At 51.5% G+C, this 23,133-nt stretch overlaps 1 pseudogene; it reads right to left on the minus strand.

Moving 5' to 3' along the window:
• LOC142188609 (dehydrogenase/reductase SDR family member 13 pseudogene) overlaps nt 1–2,331 on the minus strand; it is a 49,746-nt pseudogene extending 47,415 nt beyond the window's left edge.
• Nucleotides 2,332–23,133: the final 20,802 nt, after the last annotated feature.

Genomic DNA, 23,133 nt, shown 5'->3' on the forward strand with positions numbered 1-23,133 from the left:
CACTGGACCATCCAACAGGACAAATGTCCCGGGCATCACTGGACCATCCAACAGGACAATGACCCGGACATTACTGAACCTTCCAACAGAACAATGTCCCGGGGATCAATGGACCTAACAGGACAATGTCCGGGGCATCACTGGATCTTCCAACAGGACAATGTCCCGGGCATCACAGGACCTAAAAGGACAATGTCCCGGGCATCACTGGACCATCCAACAGGACAATGACCCGGGCATCAGTGGACCATCCAACAGGACAATGTCCCGGGCATCACTGGACCTTCCAACAGTACATTGTCCCGGGCATCACTGGACCTTCCAACAGGACAATGTTTTGGGCATCACTGGACCTAACAACAGGATAATGTCCTGGGCATCATTGGACTTTTCAACAGGACAATGACCCAGGCATCACTGAACCATCCAACAGGACAACGTCCCGGGCATCACTGGACCTAACAACAGGACAATGTCCCGGGCATCAATGGACCATCCAACAGGACAAATGTCCCGGGCATCACTGGATCTAAAAGGACAATGTCCCGGGCATCACTGGATCTAAAAGGACAATGTCTCGGGCATTACTGGACCATCCAACAGGACAATGACCCGGGCATCACTGGACCATCCAACAGTACATTGTCCCGGGCATCACTGGACCTTCCAACAGGACAATGTCCTGGGCTTCAATGGACCATCCAACAGGACAACCTCCCGGGCATCACTGGACCGTCCAACAGGACAATGTCCCGGGCATTACTGGACCTTACAACAGGACAATGACCCGGGCATCACTGGACCATCCAACAGGACAATGTCCCGGGCATCACTGGACCTTCCAACAGTACATTGTCCCGGGCATCACTGGACCTTCCAACAGTACATTGTCCCGGGCATCACTGGACCTTCCAACAGGACAATGTCCCGGGCATCACTGGACCTTCCAACAGGACAATGTCCCGGGCATCACTGGACCTTCCAACAGGACAATGTCCCGGGCATCAATGGACCTAACAGGACAATGTCCGGGGCATCACTGGATCTTCCAACAGGACAATGTCCCGGGCATCACAGGACCTAAAAGGACAATGTCCCGGGCATCACTGGACCATCCAACAGGACAATGACCCGGGCATCACTGGACCATCCAACAGGACAATGTCCCGGGCATCACTGGACCATCCAACAGGACAATGTCCCGGGCATCACTGGACCTTCCAACAGTACATTGTCCCAGGCATCACTGGACCTTCCAACAGGACAATGTTTTGGGCATCACTGGACCTAACAACAGGATAATGTCCTGGGCATCATTGGACTTTCCAACAGGACAATGACTCGGGCATAACTGGACCTTCCAATAGGACAATGTCCTGGGCATCACTGGACTTTCCAACAGAACAACGTCCCGGGCATCACTGAACCATCCAACAGGACAATGTCCCGGGCATCAATGGACCATCCAACAGGACAATGTCCCGGGCATCACTGGACCATCCAACAGGACAATGTCCCGGGCATCACTGGACCGTCCAACAGGACAATGTCCCGGGCATTACTGGACCATCCAACAGGACAATGACCCAAGATTAACTCAAAGTCCATCAAGACTTGGCTTCACAAGAAGTCCAGGTAGATTTTGGAGTGACTATCAAAATCGCCCATAAAAAATGTTTGGTGGGATCTGAAGGAGGTGGCTGCAACACGCAAACCCAAAAATATTTGTGACCTCATTGCCCATGAAGACTGCGCTAAGATTCCTGAGAATGGCAGCCAGGAGCCGGAGGAGGACAATATATAGTGTACATGGCATGGCAGAACAACCCAAGGTGCTCAGGAAGATCTACAGCCTGGAGACATCCTGACGTTCTTACCCCGGCACATAGCCAGATGGGCAACAAGAGAGTAGGTGAGGGTGGGAGCTGGGCAGAGTAGCACTCTGCTGGGGAGCCACTGACTTCTGTCGCTGTACGTAGTGACGCCCCTGTTACATGTTCCGCCTCGTTTGCATATTACTAATGACTGTCACCACTGTTTGGGACGTTCTCTCAGTTTGTCTGCTGCGGCTTCTCATGTAGAATTAGTTATGAATTGCATAGCACCACCAGATTCCGCAGCGCTGTACAATGAGTGATGATCACTACTACTCACCAGTGTTGGCTCCGGTCACGATAGCAGTTTTCCCGGTCAGGTCGGCGCGGCACTTGCGAGCTTCCCAGTTTCCTTTCCTCTGCAGGCGAAGTACAATGGCCAGGACCAAGGAACAGAAGAACCAGACTGGGGAACTGAGGAAGGACAGGAGCTCCATGACTGCCAGGAGGAGAGTGCGCGGACTAGTGCAATGCACACTCACCACACTCCTGAGCCTGTGCACTGCTGGGTCCTAGAGCCCACAGCCTGTTATATATTAACAGAAAGTGAGCAATGCTGAAAGATCCAACACTACAGACCAGTACACAGCACAGCAGACCGCTACAGACCAGTACACAGCACAGCAGACCGCTACAGACCAGTACACAGCACAGCAGACCACTACAGACCAGTACACACAGCACAGCAGACCACTACAGACCAGTACACAGCACAGCAGACCACTACAGACCAGTACACAGCACAGCAGACCACTACAGACCAGTACACACAGCACAGCAGACCACTACAGACCAGTACACAGCACAGCAGACCGCTACAAACCAGTACACAGCACAGCAAACCACTACAGACCAGTACACAGCACAGCAGACCACTACAGACCAGTACACACAGCACAGCAGACCGCTACAGACCAGTACACAGCACAGCAGACCGCTACAGACCAGTACACAGCACAGCAGACCACTACAGACCAGTACACACAGCACAGCAGACCACTACAGACCAGTACACAGCACAGCAGACCGCTACAAACCAGTACACAGCACAGCAAACCACTACAGACCAGTACACAGCACAGCAGACCACTACAGACCAGTACACAGCACAGCAGACCACTACAGACCAGTACACAGCACAGCAGACCACTACAGACCAGTACACAGCACAGCAGACCGCTACAGACCAGTACACAGCACAGCAGACCACTACAGACCAGTACACAGCACAGCAGACCGCTACAGACCAGTACACAACACAGCAGACCACTACAGACCAGTACACAGCACAGCAGACCACTACAGACCAGTACACACAGCACAGCAGACCACTACAGACCAGTACACAGCACAGCAGACCGCTACAGACCAGTACACAGCACAGCAGACCGCTACAGACCAGTACACAACACAGCAGACCGCTACAGACCAGTACACAGCACAGCAGACCGCTACAGACCAGTACACTTCACAGCAGACCACTACAGACCAGTACACAGCACAGCAGACCACTACAGACCAGTACACAACACAGCAGACCGCTACAGACCAGTACACACAGCACAGCAGACCGCTACAGACCAGTACACACAGCACAGCAGACCACTACAGACCAGTACACAGCACAGCAGACCACTACAGACCAGTACACACAGCACAGCAGACCGCTACAGACCAGTACACACAGCACAGCAGACCACTACAGACCAGTACACAGCACAGCAGACCACTACAGACCAGTACACACAGCACAGCAGACCACTACAGACCAGTACACACAGCACAGCAGACCGCTACAGACCAGTACACAGCACAGCAGACCGCTACAGACCAGTACACACAGCACAGCAGACCACTACAGACCAGTACACACAGCACAGCAGACCACTACAGACCAGTACACAGCACAGCAGACCACTACAGACCAGTACACAGCACAGCAGACCACTACAGACCAGTACACACAGCACAGCAGACCGCTACAGACCAGTACACAGCACAGCAGACCACTACAGACCAGTACACACAGCACAGCAGACCGCTACAGACCAGTACACAGCACAGCAGACCGCTACAGACCAGTACTCACAGCACAGCAGACCGCTACAGACCAGTACACAGCACAGCAGACCGCTACAGACCAGTACACAGCACAGCAGACCACTACAGACCAGTACACACAGCACAGCAGACCACTACAGACCAGTACACACAGCACAGCAGACCGCTACAGACCAGTACACACAGCACAGCAGACCACTACAGACCAGTACACAGCACAGCAGACCACTACAGACCAGTACATACAGCACAGCAGACCACTACAGACCAGTACACAGCACAGCAGACCACTACAGACCAGTACACAGCACAGCAGACCACTACAGACCAGTACACACAGCACAGCAGACCACTACAGACCAGTACACAGCACAGCAGACCACTACAGACCAGTACATACAGCACAGCAGACCACTACAGACCAGTACACAGCACAGCAGACCACTACAGACCAGTACACAGCACAGCAGACCACTACAGACCAGTACACAGCACAGCAGACCACTACAGACCAGTACATACAGCACAGCAGACCACTACAGACCAGTACACAGCACAGCAGACCACTACAGACCAGTACACAGCACAGCAGACCACTACAGACCAGTACACACAGCACAACAGACCAGTACAGACCAGTACACACAGCACAGCAGACCACTACAGACCAGTACACACAGCACAGCAGACCACTACAGACCAGTACACAGCACAGCAGACCACTACAGACCAGTACATACAGCACAGCAGACCACTACAGACCAGTACATACAGCACAGCAGACCGCTACAGACCAGTACACACAGCACAGCAGACCACTACAGACCAGTACACAGCACAGCAGACCACTACAGACCAGTACATACAGCACAGCAGACCACTACAGACCAGTACACACAGCACAGCAGACCACTACAGACCAGTACACACAGCACAGCAGACCACTACAGACCAGTACACACAGCACAGCAGACCACTACAGACCAGTACACACAGCACAGCAGACCACTACAGACCAGTACACAGCACAGCAGACCACTACAGACCAGTACATACAGCACAGCAGACCACTACAGACCAGTACACAGCACAGCAGACCACTACAGACCAGTACACAGCACAGCAGACCACTACAGACCAGTACACACAGCACAGCAGACCACTACAGACCAGTACACAGCACAGCAGACCACTACAGATCAGTACACAGCACAGCAGACCACTACAGACCAGTACACACAGCACAGCAGACCGCTACAGACCAGTACACACAGCACAGCAGACCGCTACAGACCAGTACACAGCACAGCAGACCACTACAGACCAGTACACACAGCACAGCAGACCAGTACAGACCAGTACACAACACAGCAGACCACTACAGATCAGTACACAGCACAGCAGACCGCTACAGACCAGTACACACAGCACAGCAGACCAGTACAGACCAGTACACAGCACAGCAGACCACTACAGACCAGTACACACAGCACAGCAGACCACTACAGACCAGTACACACAGCACAGCAGACCGCTACAGACCAGTACACAGCACAGCAGACCACTACAGACCAGTACACACAGCACAGCAGACCACTACAGACCAGTACACACAGCACAGCAGACCACTACAGACCAGTACACAGCACAGCAGACCACTACAGACCAGTACACAGCACAGCAGACCGCTACAAACCAGTACACACAGCACAGCAGACCACTACAGACCAGTACACACAGCACAGCAGACCGCTACAGACCAGTACACACAGCACAGCAGACCACTACAGACCAGTACACACAGCACAGCAGACCGCTACAGACCAGTACACACAGCACAGCAGACCACTACAGACCAGTACACACAGCACAGCAGACCACTACAGACCAGTACACACAGCACAGCAGACCACTACAGACCAGTACACACAGCACAGCAGACCGCTACAGACCAGTACACACAGCACAGCAGACCGCTACAGACCAGTACACACAGCACAGCAGACCACTACAGACCAGTACACACAGCACAGCAGACCACTACAGACCAGTACACAGCACAGCAGACCACTACAGATCAGTACATACAGCACAGCAGACCGCTACAGACCAGTACACAGCACAGCAGACCACTACAGACCAGTACACAGCACAGCAGACCACTACAGACCAGTACACAGCACAGCAGACCGCTACAGACCAGTACACACAGCACAGCAGACCACTACAGACCAGTACACAGCACAGCAGACCACTACAGACCAGTACACAGCACAGCAGACCGCTACAGACCAGTACTCACAGCACAGCAGACCACTACAGACCAGTACACAGCACAGCAGACCGCTACAGACCAGTACACAGCACAGCAGACCGCTACAGACCAGTACACAGCACAGCAGACCACTACAGACCAGTACACAGCACAGCAGACCACTACAGACCAGTACACACAGCACAGCAGACCACTACAGACCAGTACATACAGCACAGCAGACCACTACAGACCAGTACACAGCACAGCAGACCACTACAGACCAGTACACACAGCACAGCAGACCACTACAGACCAGTACACAGCACAGCAGACCGCTACAGACCAGTACACACAGCACAGCAGACCACTACAGACCAGTACACAGCACAGCAGACCACTACAGACCAGTACACACAGCACAGCAGACCGCTACAGACCAGTACACACAGCACAGCAGACCGCTACAGACCAGTACACAGCACAGCAGACCACTACAGACCAGTACACACAGCACAGCAGACCACTACAGACCAGTACACACAGCACAGCAGACCACTACAGACCAGTACACAGCACAGCAGACCACTACAGATCAGTACACAGCACAGCAGACCGCTACAGACCAGTACACACAGCACAGCAGACCACTACAGACCAGTACACACAGCACAGCAGACCACTACAGACCAGTACACACAGCACAGCAGACCACTACAGACCAGTACACAGCACAGCAGACCACTACAGATCAGTACACAGCACAGCAGACCGCTACAGACCAGTACACACAGCACAGCAGACCACTACAGACCAGTACACACAGCACAGCAGACCACTACAGACCAGTACACACAGCACAGCAGACCACTACAGACCAGTACACAGCACAGCAGACCACTACAGACCAGTACACACAGCACAACAGACCAGTACAGACCAGTACACACAGCACAGCAGACCACTACAGACCAGTACACACAGCACAGCAGACCACTACAGACCAGTACACACAGCACAGCAGACCGCTACAGACCAGTACACACAGCACAGCAGACCACTACAGACCAGTACACAGCACAGCAGACCGCTACAGATCAGTACACACAGCACAGCAGACCGCTACAGACCAGTACACACAGCACAGCAGACCACTACAGACCAGTACACACAGCACAGCAGACCACTACAGACCAGTACACAGCACAGCAGACCACTACAGACCAGTACACAGCACAGCAGACCGCTACAGACCAGTACACACAGCACAGCAGACCGCTACAGACCAGTACACACAGCACAGCAGACCAGTACAGACCAGTACACAGCACAGCAGACCACTACAGACCAGTACACACAGCACAGCAGACCACTACAGACCAGTACACACAGCACAGCAGACCGCTACAGACCAGTACACAGCACAGCAGACCGCTACAGACCAGTACACAGCACAGCAGACCGCTACAGACCAGTACACAGCACAGCAGACCACTACAGACCAGTACACAGCACAGCAGACCACTACAGACCAGTACACAGCACAGCAGACCACTACAGACCAGTACACAGCACAGCAGACCGCTACAAACCAGTACACACAGCACAGCAGACCACTACAGACCAGTACACACAGCACAGCAGACCACTACAGACCAGTACACACAGCACAGCAGACCGCTACAGACCAGTACACACAGCACAGCAGACCACTACAGACCAGTACACAGCACAGCAGACCGCTACAGATCAGTACACACAGCACAGCAGACCGCTACAGACCAGTACACACAGCACAGCAGACCACTACAGACCAGTACACACAGCACAGCAGACCACTACAGACCAGTACACAGCACAGCAGACCACTACAGACCAGTACACAGCACAGCAGACCGCTACAGACCAGTACACACAGCACAGCAGACCGCTACAGACCAGTACACACAGCACAGCAGACCACTACAGACCAGTACACACAGCACAGCAGACCACTACAGACCAGTACACAGCACAGCAGACCACTACAGACCAGTACACAGCACAGCAGACCACTACAGACCAGTACACAGCACAGCAGACCGCTACAGACCAGTACACAGCACAGCAGACCGCTACAGACCAGTACACACAGCACAGCAGACCACTACAGACCAGTACATACAGCACAGCAGACCACTACAGACCAGTACACAGCACAGCAGACCGCTACAGACCAGTACACACAGCACAGCAGACCACTACAGACCAGTACACACAGCACAGCAGACCGCTACAGACCAGTACACACAGCACAGCAGACCACTACAGACCAGTACACACAGCACAGCAGACCACTACAGATCAGTACACACAGCACAGCAGACCACTACAGACCAGTACACAGCACAGCAGACCACTACAGACCAGTACACAGCACAGCAGACCACTACAGACCAGTACACACAGCACAGCAGACCACTACAGATCAGTACATACAGCACAGCAGACCGCTACAGACCAGTACACAGCACAGCAGACCACTACAGACCAGTACACAGCACAGCAGACCGCTACAGACCAGTACACACAGCACAGCAGACCGCTACAGACCAGTACACAGCACAGCAGACCACTACAGACCAGTACACAGCACAGCAGACCGCTACAGACCAGTACACAGCACAGCAGACCGCTACAGACCAGTACACAGCACAGCAGACCACTACAGACCAGTACACAGCACAGCAGACCACTACAGACCAGTACTCACAGCACAGCAGACCATTACAGACCAGTACACAGCACAGCAGACCGCTACAGACCAGTACACAGCACAGCAGACCGCTACAGACCAGTACACAGCACAGCAGACCACTACAGACCAGTACACAGCACAGCAGACCACTACAGACCAGTACACACAGCACAGCAGACCACTACAGACCAGTACATACAGCACAGCAGACCACTACAGACCAGTACACAGCACAGCAGACCACTACAGACCAGTACACACAGCACAGCAGACCACTACAGACCAGTACACAGCACAGCAGACCGCTACAGACCAGTACACACAGCACAGCAGACCACTACAGACCAGTACACAGCACAGCAGACCACTACAGACCAGTACACACAGCACAGCAGACCGCTACAGACCAGTACACACAGCACAGCAGACCGCTACAGACCAGTACACAGCACAGCAGACCACTACAGACCAGTACACAGCACAGCAGACCGCTACAGACCAGTACACACAGCACAGCAGACCACTACAGACCAGTACACACAGCACAGCAGACCACTACAGACCAGTACACACAGCACAACAGACCAGTACAGACCAGTACACACAGCACAGCAGACCACTACAGACCAGTACACACAGCACAGCAGACCACTACAGACCAGTACACACAGCACAGCAGACCGCTACAGACCAGTACACACAGCACAGCAGACCACTACAGACCAGTACACAGCACAGCAGACCGCTACAGATCAGTACACACAGCACAGCAGACCGCTACAGACCAGTACACACAGCACAGCAGACCACTACAGACCAGTACACACAGCACAGCAGACCACTACAGACCAGTACACAGCACAGCAGACCACTACAGACCAGTACACAGCACAGCAGACCGCTACAGACCAGTACACACAGCACAGCAGACCGCTACAGACCAGTACACACAGCACAGCAGACCACTACAGACCAGTACACACAGCACAGCAGACCACTACAGACCAGTACACAGCACAGCAGACCACTACAGACCAGTACACAGCACAGCAGACCACTACAGACCAGTACACAGCACAGCAGACCGCTACAGACCAGTACACAGCACAGCAGACCACTACAGACCAGTACACAGCACAGCAGACCACTACAGACCAGTACACACAGCACAGCAGACCACTACAGACCAGTACATACAGCACAGCAGACCACTACAGACCAGTACACAGCACAGCAGACCACTACAGACCAGTACACACAGCACAGCAGACCACTACAGACCAGTACACAGCACAGCAGACCGCTACAGACCAGTACACACAGCACAGCAGACCACTACAGACCAGTACACAGCACAGCAGACCACTACAGACCAGTACACACAGCACAGCAGACCGCTACAGACCAGTACACACAGCACAGCAGACCGCTACAGACCAGTACACAGCACAGCAGACCACTACAGACCAGTACACAGCACAGCAGACCGCTACAGACCAGTACACACAGCACAGCAGACCACTACAGACCAGTACACACAGCACAGCAGACCACTACAGACCAGTACACACAGCACAACAGACCAGTACAGACCAGTACACACAGCACAGCAGACCACTACAGACCAGTACACACAGCACAGCAGACCACTACAGACCAGTACACACAGCACAGCAGACCGCTACAGACCAGTACACACAGCACAGCAGACCACTACAGACCAGTACACAGCACAGCAGACCGCTACAGATCAGTACACACAGCACAGCAGACCGCTACAGACCAGTACACACAGCACAGCAGACCACTACAGACCAGTACACACAGCACAGCAGACCACTACAGACCAGTACACAGCACAGCAGACCACTACAGACCAGTACACAGCACAGCAGACCGCTACAGACCAGTACACACAGCACAGCAGACCGCTACAGACCAGTACACACAGCACAGCAGACCACTACAGACCAGTACACACAGCACAGCAGACCACTACAGACCAGTACACAGCACAGCAGACCACTACAGACCAGTACACAGCACAGCAGACCACTACAGACCAGTACATACAGCACAGCAGACCACTACAGACCAGTACACACAGCACAGCAGACCACTACAGACCAGTACATACAGCACAGCAGACCACTACAGACCAGTACACAGCACAGCAGACCACTACAGACCAGTACACAGCACAGCAGACCACTACAGACCAGTACACACAGCACAGCAGACCACTACAGACCAGTACACACAGCACAGCAGACCACTACAGACCAGTACACACAGCACAGCAGACCACTACAGACCAGTACACACAGCACAGCAGACCACTACAGACCAGTACACACAGCACAGCAGACCACTACAGACCAGTACACACAGCACAGCAGACCGCTACAGACCAGTACACACAGCACAGCAGACCACTACAGACCAGTACACACAGCACAGCAGACCACTACAGACCAGTACACACAGCACAGCAGACCACTACAGACCAGTACACAGCACAGCAGACCACTACAGACCAGTACACAGCACAGCAGACCGCTACAGACCAGTACACAGCACAGCAGACCACTACAGACCAGTACACACAGCACAGCAGACCACTACAGACCAGTACACACAGCACAGCAGACCGCTACAGACCAGTACACAACACAGCAGACCGCTACAGACCAGTACACACAGCACAGCAGACCAGTACAGACCAGTACACAGCACAGCAGACCGCTACAGACCAGTACACAGCACAGCAGACCGCTACAGACCAGTACACAGCACAGCAGACCGCTACAGACCAGTACACAGCACAGCAGACCGCTACAGACCAGTACACAGCACAGCAGACCGCTACAGACCAGTACACAGCACAGCAGACCACTACAGACCAGTACACACAGCACAGCAGACCACTACAGACCAGTACATACAGGGCAGACCACTACAGACCAGTACACAGCACAGCAGACCACTACAGACCAGTACACACAGCACAGCAGACCGCTACAGACCAGTACACAGCACAGCAGACCACTACAGACCAGTACACAGCACAGCAGACCACTACAGACCAGTACACAGCACAGCAGACCGCTACAGACCAGTACACACAGCACAGCAGACCACTACAGACCAGTACACACAGGGCAGACGGGCGACACATCACCAAACCTCCAATACAAGTAACCATAACCGGAAACTTCACACATGTCAGACTTCACTTCCTCACTATGCAAACATCTCGAGGTAGAAACCTGCTCACAGCTGAGGGGATGTTACACTGTATCCTGTATATATAACACTGTGTGAGACTGATACAATGTAACACACTAGTACACAGCCTGTCCTGCTCACAGCTGAGGGGATGTTACACTGTATCCTGTATATATAACACTGTGTGAGACTGATACAATGTAACACACTAGTACACAGCCTGTCCTGCTCACAGCTGAGGGGTTGTTACACTGTATCCTGTATATATAACACTGTGTGAGACTGATACAATGTAACACACTAGTACACAGCTAGTCCTGCTCACAGCTGAGGGGATGTTACACTGTATCCTGTATATATAACACTGTGTGAGACTGATACAATGTAACACACTAGTACACAGCCTGTCCTGCTCACAGCTGAGGGGATGTTACACTGTATCCTGTATATATAACACTGTGTGAGACTGATACAATGTAACACACTAGTACACAGCCTGTCCTGCTCACAGCTGAGGGGTTGTTACACTGTATCCTGTATATATAACACTGTGTGAGACTGATACAATGTAACACACTAGTACACAGCCTGTCCTGCTCACAGCTGAGGGGTTGTTACACTGTATCCTGTGTATATAACACTGTGTGAGACTGATACAATGTAACACACTAGTACACAGCCTGTCCTGCTCACAGCTGAGGGGTTGTTACACTGTATCCTGTATATATAACACTGTGTGACACTGATACAATGTAACACACTAGTGCACAGCCTGTCCTGCTCACAGCTGAGGGGTTGTTACACTGTATCCTGTATATATAACACTGTGTGAGACTGATACAATGTAACACACTAGTACACAGCCTGTCCTGCTCACAGCTGAGGGGTTGTTACACTGTATCCTGTATATATAACACTGTGTGAGACTGATACAATGTAACACACTAGTACACAGCCTGTCCTGCTCACAGCTGAGGGGTTGTTACACTGTATCCTGTGTATATAACACTGTGTGAGACTGATACAATGTAACACACTAGTACACAGCCTGTCCTGCTCACAGCTGAGGGGTTGTTACACTGTATCCTGTATATATAACACTGTGTGACACTGATACAATGTAACACACTAGTGCACAGCCTGTCCTGCTCACAGCTGAGGGGTTGTTACACTGTATCCTGTATATATAACACTGTGTGAGACTGATACAATGTAACACACTAGTACACAGCCTGTCCTGCTCACAGCTGAGGGGATGTTACACTGTATCCTGTATATATAACACTGTGTGAGACTGATACAATGTAACACACTAGTGCACAGCCTGTCCTGCTCACAGCTGAGGGGTTGTTACACTGTATCCTGTATATATAACACTGTGTGAGACTGATACAATGTAACACACTAGTACACAGCTAGTCCTGCTCACAGCTGAGGGGTTGTTACACTGTATCCTGTGTATATAACACTGTGTGAGACTGATACAATGTAACACACTAGTACACAGCCGGTCCTGCTCACAGCTGAGGGGATGTTACACTGTATCCTGTGTATATAACACTGTGTGAGACTGATACAATGTAACACACTAGTGCACAGCCTGTCCTGCTCACAGCTGAGGGGTTGTTACACTGTATCCTGTATATATAACACTGTGTGAGACTGATACAATGTAACACACTAGTGCACAGCCTGTCCTGCTCACAGCTGAGGGGTTGTTACACTGTATCCTGTGTATATAACACTGTGTGAGACTGATACAATGTAACACACTAGTACACAGCCTGTCCTGCTCACAGCTGAGGGGTTGTTACACTGTATCCTGTATATATAACACTGTGTGAGACTGATACAATGTAACACACTAGTACACAGCCTGTCCTGCTCACAGCTGAGGGGTTGTTACACTGTATCCTGTATATATAACACTGTGTGAGACTGATACAATGTAACACACTAGTACACAGCCTGTCCTGCTCACAGCTGAGGGGTTGTTACACTGTATCCTGTATATATAACACTGTGTGAGACTGATACAATGTAACACACTAGTACACAGCCTGTCCTGCTCACAGCTGAGGGGTTGTTACACTGTATCCTGTGTATATAACACTGTGTGAGACTGATACAATGTAACACACTAGTACACAGCCTGTCCTGCTCACAGCTGAGGGGTTGTTACACTGTATCCTGTATATATAACACTGTGTGAGACTGATACAATGTAACACACTAGTACACAGCCTGTCCTGCTCACAGCTGAGGGGTTGTTACACTGTATCCTGTATATATAACACTGTGTGAGACTGATACAATGTAACACACTAGTACACAGCCTGTCCTGCTCACAGCTGAGGGGTTGTTACACTGTATCCTGTGTATATAACACTGTGTGAGACTGATACAATGTAACACACTAGTACACAGCCTGTCCTGCTCACAGCTGAGGGGTTGTTACACTGTATCCTGTATATATAACACTGTGTGAGACTGATACAATGTAACACACTAGTGCACAGCCTGTCCTGCTCACAGCTGAGGGGTTGTTACACTGTATCCTGTATATATAACACTGTGTGAGACTGATACAATGTAACACACTAGTACACAGCCTGTCCTGCTCACAGCTGAGGGGATGTTACACTGTATCCTGTATATATAACACTGTGTGAGACTGATACAATGTAACACACTAGTGCACAGCCTGTCCTGCTCACAGCTGAGGGGATGTTACACTGTATCCTGTATATATCACACTGTGTGAGACTGATACAATGTAACACACTAGTACACAGCTAGTCCTGCTCACAGCTGAGGGGATGTTACACTGTATCCTGTATATATAACACTGTGTGAGACTGATACAATGTAACACACTAGTACACAGCTAGTCCTGCTCACAGCTGAGGGGATGTTACACTGTATCCTGTATATATCACACTGTGTGAGACTGATACAATGTAACACTAGTGCACAGCCTGTCCTGCTCACAGCTGAGGGGTTGTTACACTGTATCCTGTGTATATAACACTGTGTGAGACTGATACAATGTAACACACTAGTACACAGCTAGTCCTGCTCACAGCTGAGGGGTTGTTACACTGTATCCTGTATATATAACACTGTGTGAGACTGATACAATGTAACACACTAGTACACAGCCTGTCCTGCTCACAGCTGAGGGGTTGTTACACTGTATCCTGTATATATAACACTGTGTGAGACTGATACAATGTAACACACTAGTACACAGCCTGTCCTGCTCACAGCTGAGGGGATGTTACACTGTATCCTGTGTATATAACACTGTGTGAGACTGATACAATGTAACACACTAGTACACAGCTAGTCCTGCTCACAGCTGAGGGGATGTTACACTGTATCCTGTATATATCACACTGTGTGAGACTGATACAATGTAACACTAGTGCACAGCCTGTCCTGCTCACAGCTGAGGGGTTGTTACACTGTATCCTGTGTATATAACACTGTGTGAGACTGATACAATGTAACACACTAGTACACAGCTAGTCCTGCTCACAGCTGAGGGGTTGTTACACTGTATCCTGTATATATAACACTGTGTGAGACTGATACAATGTAACACACTAGTACACAGCCTGTCCTGCTCACAGCTGAGGGGATGTTACACTGTATCCTGTATATATAACACTGTGTGAGACTGATACAATGTAACACACTAGTGCACAGCCTGTCCTGCTCACAGCTGAGGGGTTGTTACACTGTATCCTGTGTATATAACACTGTGTGAGACTGATACAATGTAACACACTAGTACACAGCCTGTCCTGCTCACAGCTGAGGGGTTGTTACACTGTATCCTGTATATATAACACTGTGTGAGACTGATACAATGTAACACACTAGTGCACAGCTCTTCCTCCGCTGCCCTCACAGCCTTCCTCATCATACCCAGCCGTCTCTCCAGCTCCTCCTCCAGAAGGGTCCTCACCTGAGCTCTCTTGGGGCGGTGACCCCCTCTATGCTGTTCTCTCACACGCTCCCACCCCACCCCACCGCCTCATGTCCAGGAACTGGGGCTCTGCATTGAGGCAGGACCTTCATTCTATTGCAACCAGAGTCGATACCCTTGAAGATGACCATGATCACACCTGTGCCTGTATTTCTCCAATGTCACCTGAATAACGACATGCAGCACCACCTTGAGGACTTGGAGGCAGGTGCAACAATATTAGAATTAAGGGACTGCCTGAGGCCTCCTGGGTGGCGGACCTTCATGTAACCCTGGGTGCATTAATCCGCTCCATCTTGCAATGACTTCCGACTCATAAGATTAAGCAGGATGGAGCACACGGGCCCTGCGCCCTGATCTGATCCTACTCCTAGAAATGTTATTCGCTGCGTCCACGACTTTACCTTTAAAGAGACTTTTCTGGCCACGGCCAGGCGCCTTGAAGATCTGGACTTCGGCAGAGCTAAGATTCAACTCTATCAAGCCTTGTCCGGGATTACCCTGCAGGAATGGAGACACTGGCGCCGCCGCCTTCTTAAAATACTCCACGATCCTGATACCAGACCGCTGGGGTTCTCCTTTTGCTCTCATGACTAGACTTGATGGGCCCCCGGAGCTATCAGACTGGGAGCTGCTGCCCCACACCCATCTCCCCAGCTGTGGTCCCTCCAAAAACCGAAGAGGCGTCAACGACCTTCACCTGATGCTATAGCCTGAAGATAGCGGGTGGCCCCCTCCTGAACTCTGACACTTTCCTCATTTTTGTCTCCCTCTTTTTCCATTTTTCTAGGTCTGGGATCGGCCCCTGCCTCGATCATCTTTGGCCTCGATCATCCCGGATTGCTGGTCTCTGACCCGGACTGTTTTTCTTTGCTCTCGGGCCCGTTCCTGTGTTCCTCATATATAATTGTCTCTTTTGCTTGTAGGCGGGCGGGTGTCGACCCTTAGTAAGTTTTTCATCGGGCCGTCTACTAATGGTTTCCCCCTGCTCCCCTACCATGGGGGCATTGACCAGCTGTGGGTTCCATACTCAGCCCACGTGGTGCTCTTGTTTTGGCTTTCCGTGATATTTGCCCCTAGCCCCCAGACTTAGTCCTGCCCATGAAGCATTCTCGATATGTTTTACTGTACCGTTGTCTTCTAGGTGTTCTTTCCCTTCTCTCCCCCCTTTCTATTTTCAGGTTCAGAGACCCCTGACCCCGCACATCCTGGATCTCCTGTATTATTACGCTGCAGGTTCCTCCGTGGCCGGGTGAGATCTGCCTCTACCTTATTTGCCTCCTTCCTCTGTCCCTTCTGATATGGCTAAGTGTGTCACACTGAATGTTACAGGCCTGGGCTCCAACTCCAAACAACGTATGGTCCGTCCAGGCTATGACCACACGGGCACTTACCAACCCACTGCCATCCAACAGCAGGAAAGGTGGCGCAGCCATATCACTCTCCTGCACATGCCCTATCTCCATATCAACCTCCCACCGAGATCCCCGGGGCCGGAGGGGTTTTTCCATAGCCAACCCATTGTTCTTTGCAATGTCTATGCCCCCAATTCTTCCTGAAGAAGGTCCTGCGGCGTCTCCAGGCTTTCCCTGGCTCGGCTGCTGGGCGGTGACGTTAATAAGATTTTCTCTGAGCACTTGGGATAGACTGTCCCTCACGCTCGCTCTCACCTCGCCAGGGAAGATCTAGTTAGATTTGCCGCCCTCTATGACCATTGTTGGGTTACCAACCCCACGGCCAGCTCCTATTGCTTTTACTCTCATCCTCACAAGGTGTACTCTAGAATGGATGACACTCTGGCCCTTCAGCTACTGTTTGATGCGGACATTGGCCCTATCTCATGGTCGGACCACACACCTGTCATTATCCTCTGCCCCTCTCAGTCTTCATAAGTCCCTCCTCCATTTCCCGACCTCTCGTGCTACACTTCGGACCCACCTTCTGGAATACCTTAGATTCGGTCTCTGCTAGTTCCACGCGTTGGGAGGCCCTCAAGACCGTCATTGTATCGCGCTTGCTATCCAACTTAAGAAAGACACAAAGGCCAAGGAGGCTGCTAAGATCAGATCCTGGTCTGCTCGCCTGATTCGGTCACTAGGTGGTAGTGGCTAGAGCTGACCTTTGTGACCTCTCCAGCCTACCCAACACCTTCTCTTATATACCTGACAGCATTACTACGAGAGGCCCATACCCTGCTAGCAAAGATCCTACGCGACCCCCCAGCCTCCTCTAAGCCGCCTGCGATCCAAGACCCCCACAGTGCCCTTCGTCATCACCCTGAAGCTATAGCTGCTTTATCTCAGGCCTATTACACTATATTGTATAACCTCACCCCGTGTAATGGTCTGGATTGTACTGATTTACACTACGATCTGGACTCCCGTCTCCACCCTGCAGTCCCCTCTTCGGTACTTCTTGGAGGAATAGCTAGCCGCTGTCCTTAAAGGTCTTCCCAGAGGTAAGGCCACTTGGGAAGACCTTACTCATATTACAAGACCTTTCAGTCTGATTTGCTCCATCATATGCGTTGCCTTCATGGACGGGTCCCCTACTCCCCACACCATGCTTCATTCCCACATTACCCTCATCCATAAGACCACCAGGAGTGCTGTAATGACCACCTTATAACCCTTCTAAATACGGACCTAAAACTTTTCACCAAGTTCCTACCTAATAGGCCTGACATTTGGTTTCCATCCTTTATCCACAAGGACAGGTGGGCTTCGTCCCCTGGCGTCAGGAAGGAGATAACACCAGGAGGACTGTGGATTTAATCAACGTCGCCAACCGCTCCGCCACCAGAGTCTTGAAGTAGAAAAGGCCTTTGACCACCTTGGTTGGTCAGTTATGGTTGCTACTCTCTGGACCCTTCCTCTCGGCAGATAAGACCCTCTATTCTCTCCTCTTGGCTGCTGTTACACTCTCTAACGCTTTCTGCTCCTCTTTTCCCATCCACAATGGGACTCCACAGGGCTGTCCTCTATTTGCACTGTGTATGGAACCTTGAGCCTCTCGCATCCGGTCTGATCCAAACATTGCCGTCGTTCCGGCACAAGATAGGGTATTCAAGACTAGCCTGTTTGCGACGACATCTTGCTGACCCTCAGACAACCCTTCCTAACCTCCTCCGTACTCTGAAGGACTATGGAGACCCCACTAAGACGGAGGCATGTACCTGCAGATTTCAACTGTCCTCCCACTCCTCACTTTATTACTTTATCACTTTATTACTCCTCGCTCCATCTTAGATAAGTGGCGACCCCTCCATATATCTCTCATTGGGCGCATGTCTGCTCGCGAAGCTCCTCCATCTCTTTGAGAGGTTGCCGGTTATGTTCCCTCCAGAAGTCGATATTTCAGAATACCAAGCGCCCCCCTATTTCCCGCTCTGTGCTGCTCTCTGGTAAGGTCGAGGGGGGACTGGCGGTTCCAGACTTATCGCATTATTACTGGGCAGCCCATCTACGCTGTATTCCAGTTTTGGGCAGCACCTCAAGCCTACACGAAACAGGATGAAATTGAGAAGCTCTGGCTGGCTCATGTTCATCCCAATGGTTTTTTTGTGGTCCCGCTTCTCTCCTTTGCCTACCACTCCTCTCCTGGGTCCCATCCACTTCATGCGAGTCATCTGGTTGACATGTTCAGGGATTTTCCACTTGGCCTCTCCACATTCCTCCATAGTAGCCTCCTTTTATAATCCGCTCCTCCTGTGGTCCAGCCCTGGAGTAAGCTGGGTTTATTTCATTTGCTGTCCTGGTAGAGTACTTTACCACTGTGCTATGCTTACCCACCTCGGAGTGGGTTCATGTTGTGACCACTTTATTTGGGGCCTCGCAGGTCTCAGTCCCTACTTCTGAGCTGGTACCTCTACCAGGCCTCTATTTCTGGTAGATATCGGCTACTTTTTTCTCCAGAGGGTCGGGACCCCTTGGTTCACAGATACATGGCCAAATGGGTGGAGGTCTTGGTTAGACAGATCTCTCCTGGTCAGTGGCAGATTATCCTCCACATGTTTGACTTTCCAGAGAGCCAATACAAGCTGCTCATGCACTGGTGGCACTGGTAGTGCACCCCCGGCCCCGCTCCACTCCATCAGCCCTGGTGTTCCCTCTGTATGTTGTCATTGCCGGGCCGCAGTGTGCACACTTTGTCATATTTTATGGGATTGTCCTCTGATCCGACCCTTCCAGGCAGAGGTCAAGATCCTCCCTGATGCTCTTTTTATATAGGGAGTCCCGCTTTCAGAAGGTAGTTCTTAATTCCCCCCCCGAGACACCAGAGTGTGGTCCTCTTGGGATGTGCAAGGTCTCTCCCTCCCACCCCCACCTTCTCCTGTGTTAGTCTGTCGCGTATCTCCATGTTGGACTACCTGTTGTTCGACCTACTCTCCACTAGTTGTGGCCTATCCTCTGTATCTCCCTTTATCTTGTTATTGTATATTATGAAACTGGAGATATTTGACCAAAACTGAGGTCTGATCATCGTACTGGGAGGAGATTCGTGGCTGGCTCAGAGCACACATGGGTTCGTGCAGATAGGTCTGATCATCGTACTGGGAGGAGATTCATGGCTGGCTCAGAGCACACATGGGTTCGTGCAGATAGGTCTGATCATCGTGCTGGAGGAGATTCGTGGCTGGCTCACAGCACAGATGGGTTCATGCAGATAGGTCTGATCATCGTACTGGGAGGAGATGCGTGGCTGGCTCACAGCACACATGGGTTCATGCAGATAGGTCTGATCATCGTACTGGGAGGAGATTCGTTGCTGGCTCAGAGCACACATGGGTTCGTGCAGTAGGTCTGATCATCGTACTGGGAGGAGATTCGTGGCTGGCTCAGAGCACACATGGGTTCGTGCAGATAGGTCTGATCATCGTACTGGGAGGAGATTCGTGGCTGGCTCAGAGCACACATGGGTTCATGCAGATAGGTCTGATCATCGTACTGGGAGGAGATTCGTGGCTGGCTCAGAGCACACATGGGTTTATGCAGATAGGTCTGATCATTGTACTGGGAGGAGATTCGTGGCTGGCTCAGAGCACACATGGGTTCGTGCAGATAGGTCTGATCATCGTTCTGGAGGAGATTCGTGGCTGGCTCACAGCACAGATGGGTTCGTGCAGATAGGTCTGATCATCGTACTGGGAGGAGATTCATGGCTGGCTCACAGCACAGATGGGTTCGTGCAGATAGGTCTGATCATCGTACTGGGAGGAGATTCGTGGCTGGCTCAGAGCACACATGGGTTCGTGCAGATAGGTCTGATCATCGTACTGGGAGGAGATTCGTGGCTGGCTCAGAGCACACATGGGTTCGTGCAGATAGGTCTGATCATCGTACTGGGAGGAGATTCGTGGCTGGCTCAGAGCACAGATGGGTTCGTGCAGATAGGTCTGATCATTGTACTGGGAGGAGATTCGTTGCTGGCTCAGAGCACACATGGGTTCGTGCAGTAGGTCTGATCATCGTACTGGGAGGAGATTCGTGGCTGGCTCAGAGCACACATGGGTTCGTGCAGATAGGTCTGATCATCGTACTGGGAGGAGATTCGTGGCTAGCTCAGAGCACACATGGGTTAGTGCAGATAGGTCTGATCATCGTACTGGGAGGAGATTCGTGGCTGGCTCACAGCACAGATGGGTTCGTGCAGATAGATCTGATCATCGTACTGGGAGGAGATTCGTGGCTGGCTCAGAGCACAGATGGGTTCGTGCAGATAGGTCTGATCATCGTACTGGGAGGAGATTCGTGGCTGGCTCACAGCACAGATGGGTTCGTGCAGATAGGTCTGATCATCGTACTGGGAGGAGATTTATGGCTGGCTCACAGCACAGAACTGTGATACAGAACTTTACATGTGACCACTAAGAATGAGGAGACAAAAGTATATACCCCCCCCCCCCCTACAGGTGTAATAATGGATACAGGACTCAAGCCATGCACCCGCACCATGTGACACACCTGTCATGTGTCATTTTTACCCCAACATGGCATAGGAACATTCCTGCAATCTGAAGAGGAGCGGAGCTCAGTGTCATGTGGGGAGAAGCGGCCATCACCAAACAGCATGTCCCAAATTATTATGGAGATAGGACGGAGGGGGTCATAAGGATGACATCTGATGTTTCCCATTAACCTCGTGGCCAGTTTCGTGTCTCGGGGCTCTTTGGATCTCTGTGGGTCACTCAATCCCCTGTGATACTGAGTTTGACAGGAGAATCCAATGAACTGCCTGAAGAAGGATGTTCTACATTATTAGGCAGCCTCAGGTATCAGCAATATCCGAAGGTGCAACGTCTGGGACGAGTGAGGAGAACCGCAGGTATGTCACCAAAACTGAGGTCTGATCATCGTACTGGGAGGAGATTCGTGGCTGGCTCAGAGCACACATGGGTTCATGCAGATAGGTCTGATCATCGTACTGGGAGGAGATTCGTTGCTGGCTCACAGCACAGATGGGTTCATGCAGATAGGTCTGATCATTGTACTGGAGGAGATTCGTGGCTGGCTCAGAGCACACATGGGTTCATGCAGATAGGTCTGATCATTGTACTGGGAGGAGATTCGTGGCTGGCTCAGAGCACACATGGGTTCATGCAGATAGGTCTGATCATTGTACTGGGAGGAGATTCGTTGCTGGCTCAGAGCACAGATGGGTTCGTGCAGATAGATCTCATCATCGTACTGGGAGGAGATTCGTGGCTGGCTCAGAGCACACATGGGTTCATGCAGATAGGTCTGATCATTGTACTGGAGGAGATTCGTGGCTGGCTTACGCCACAGATGGGTTCATGCAGATAGGTCTGATCATCGTACTGGGAGGAGATTCGTTGCTGGCTCACAGCACACATGGGTTCATGCAGATAGGTCTGATCATCGTACTGGGAGGAGATTCGTTGCTGGCTCACAGCACACATGGGTTCATGCAGATAGGTCTGATCATTGTACTGGAGGAGATTCGTGGCTGGCTTACGCCACAGATG

The sequence above is a fragment of the Leptodactylus fuscus genome, unplaced genomic scaffold (genome assembly GCF_031893055.1).
Source record: "Leptodactylus fuscus isolate aLepFus1 unplaced genomic scaffold, aLepFus1.hap2 HAP2_SCAFFOLD_574, whole genome shotgun sequence".
NCBI classification, from domain to species: domain Eukaryota; kingdom Metazoa; phylum Chordata; class Amphibia; order Anura; family Leptodactylidae; genus Leptodactylus; species Leptodactylus fuscus.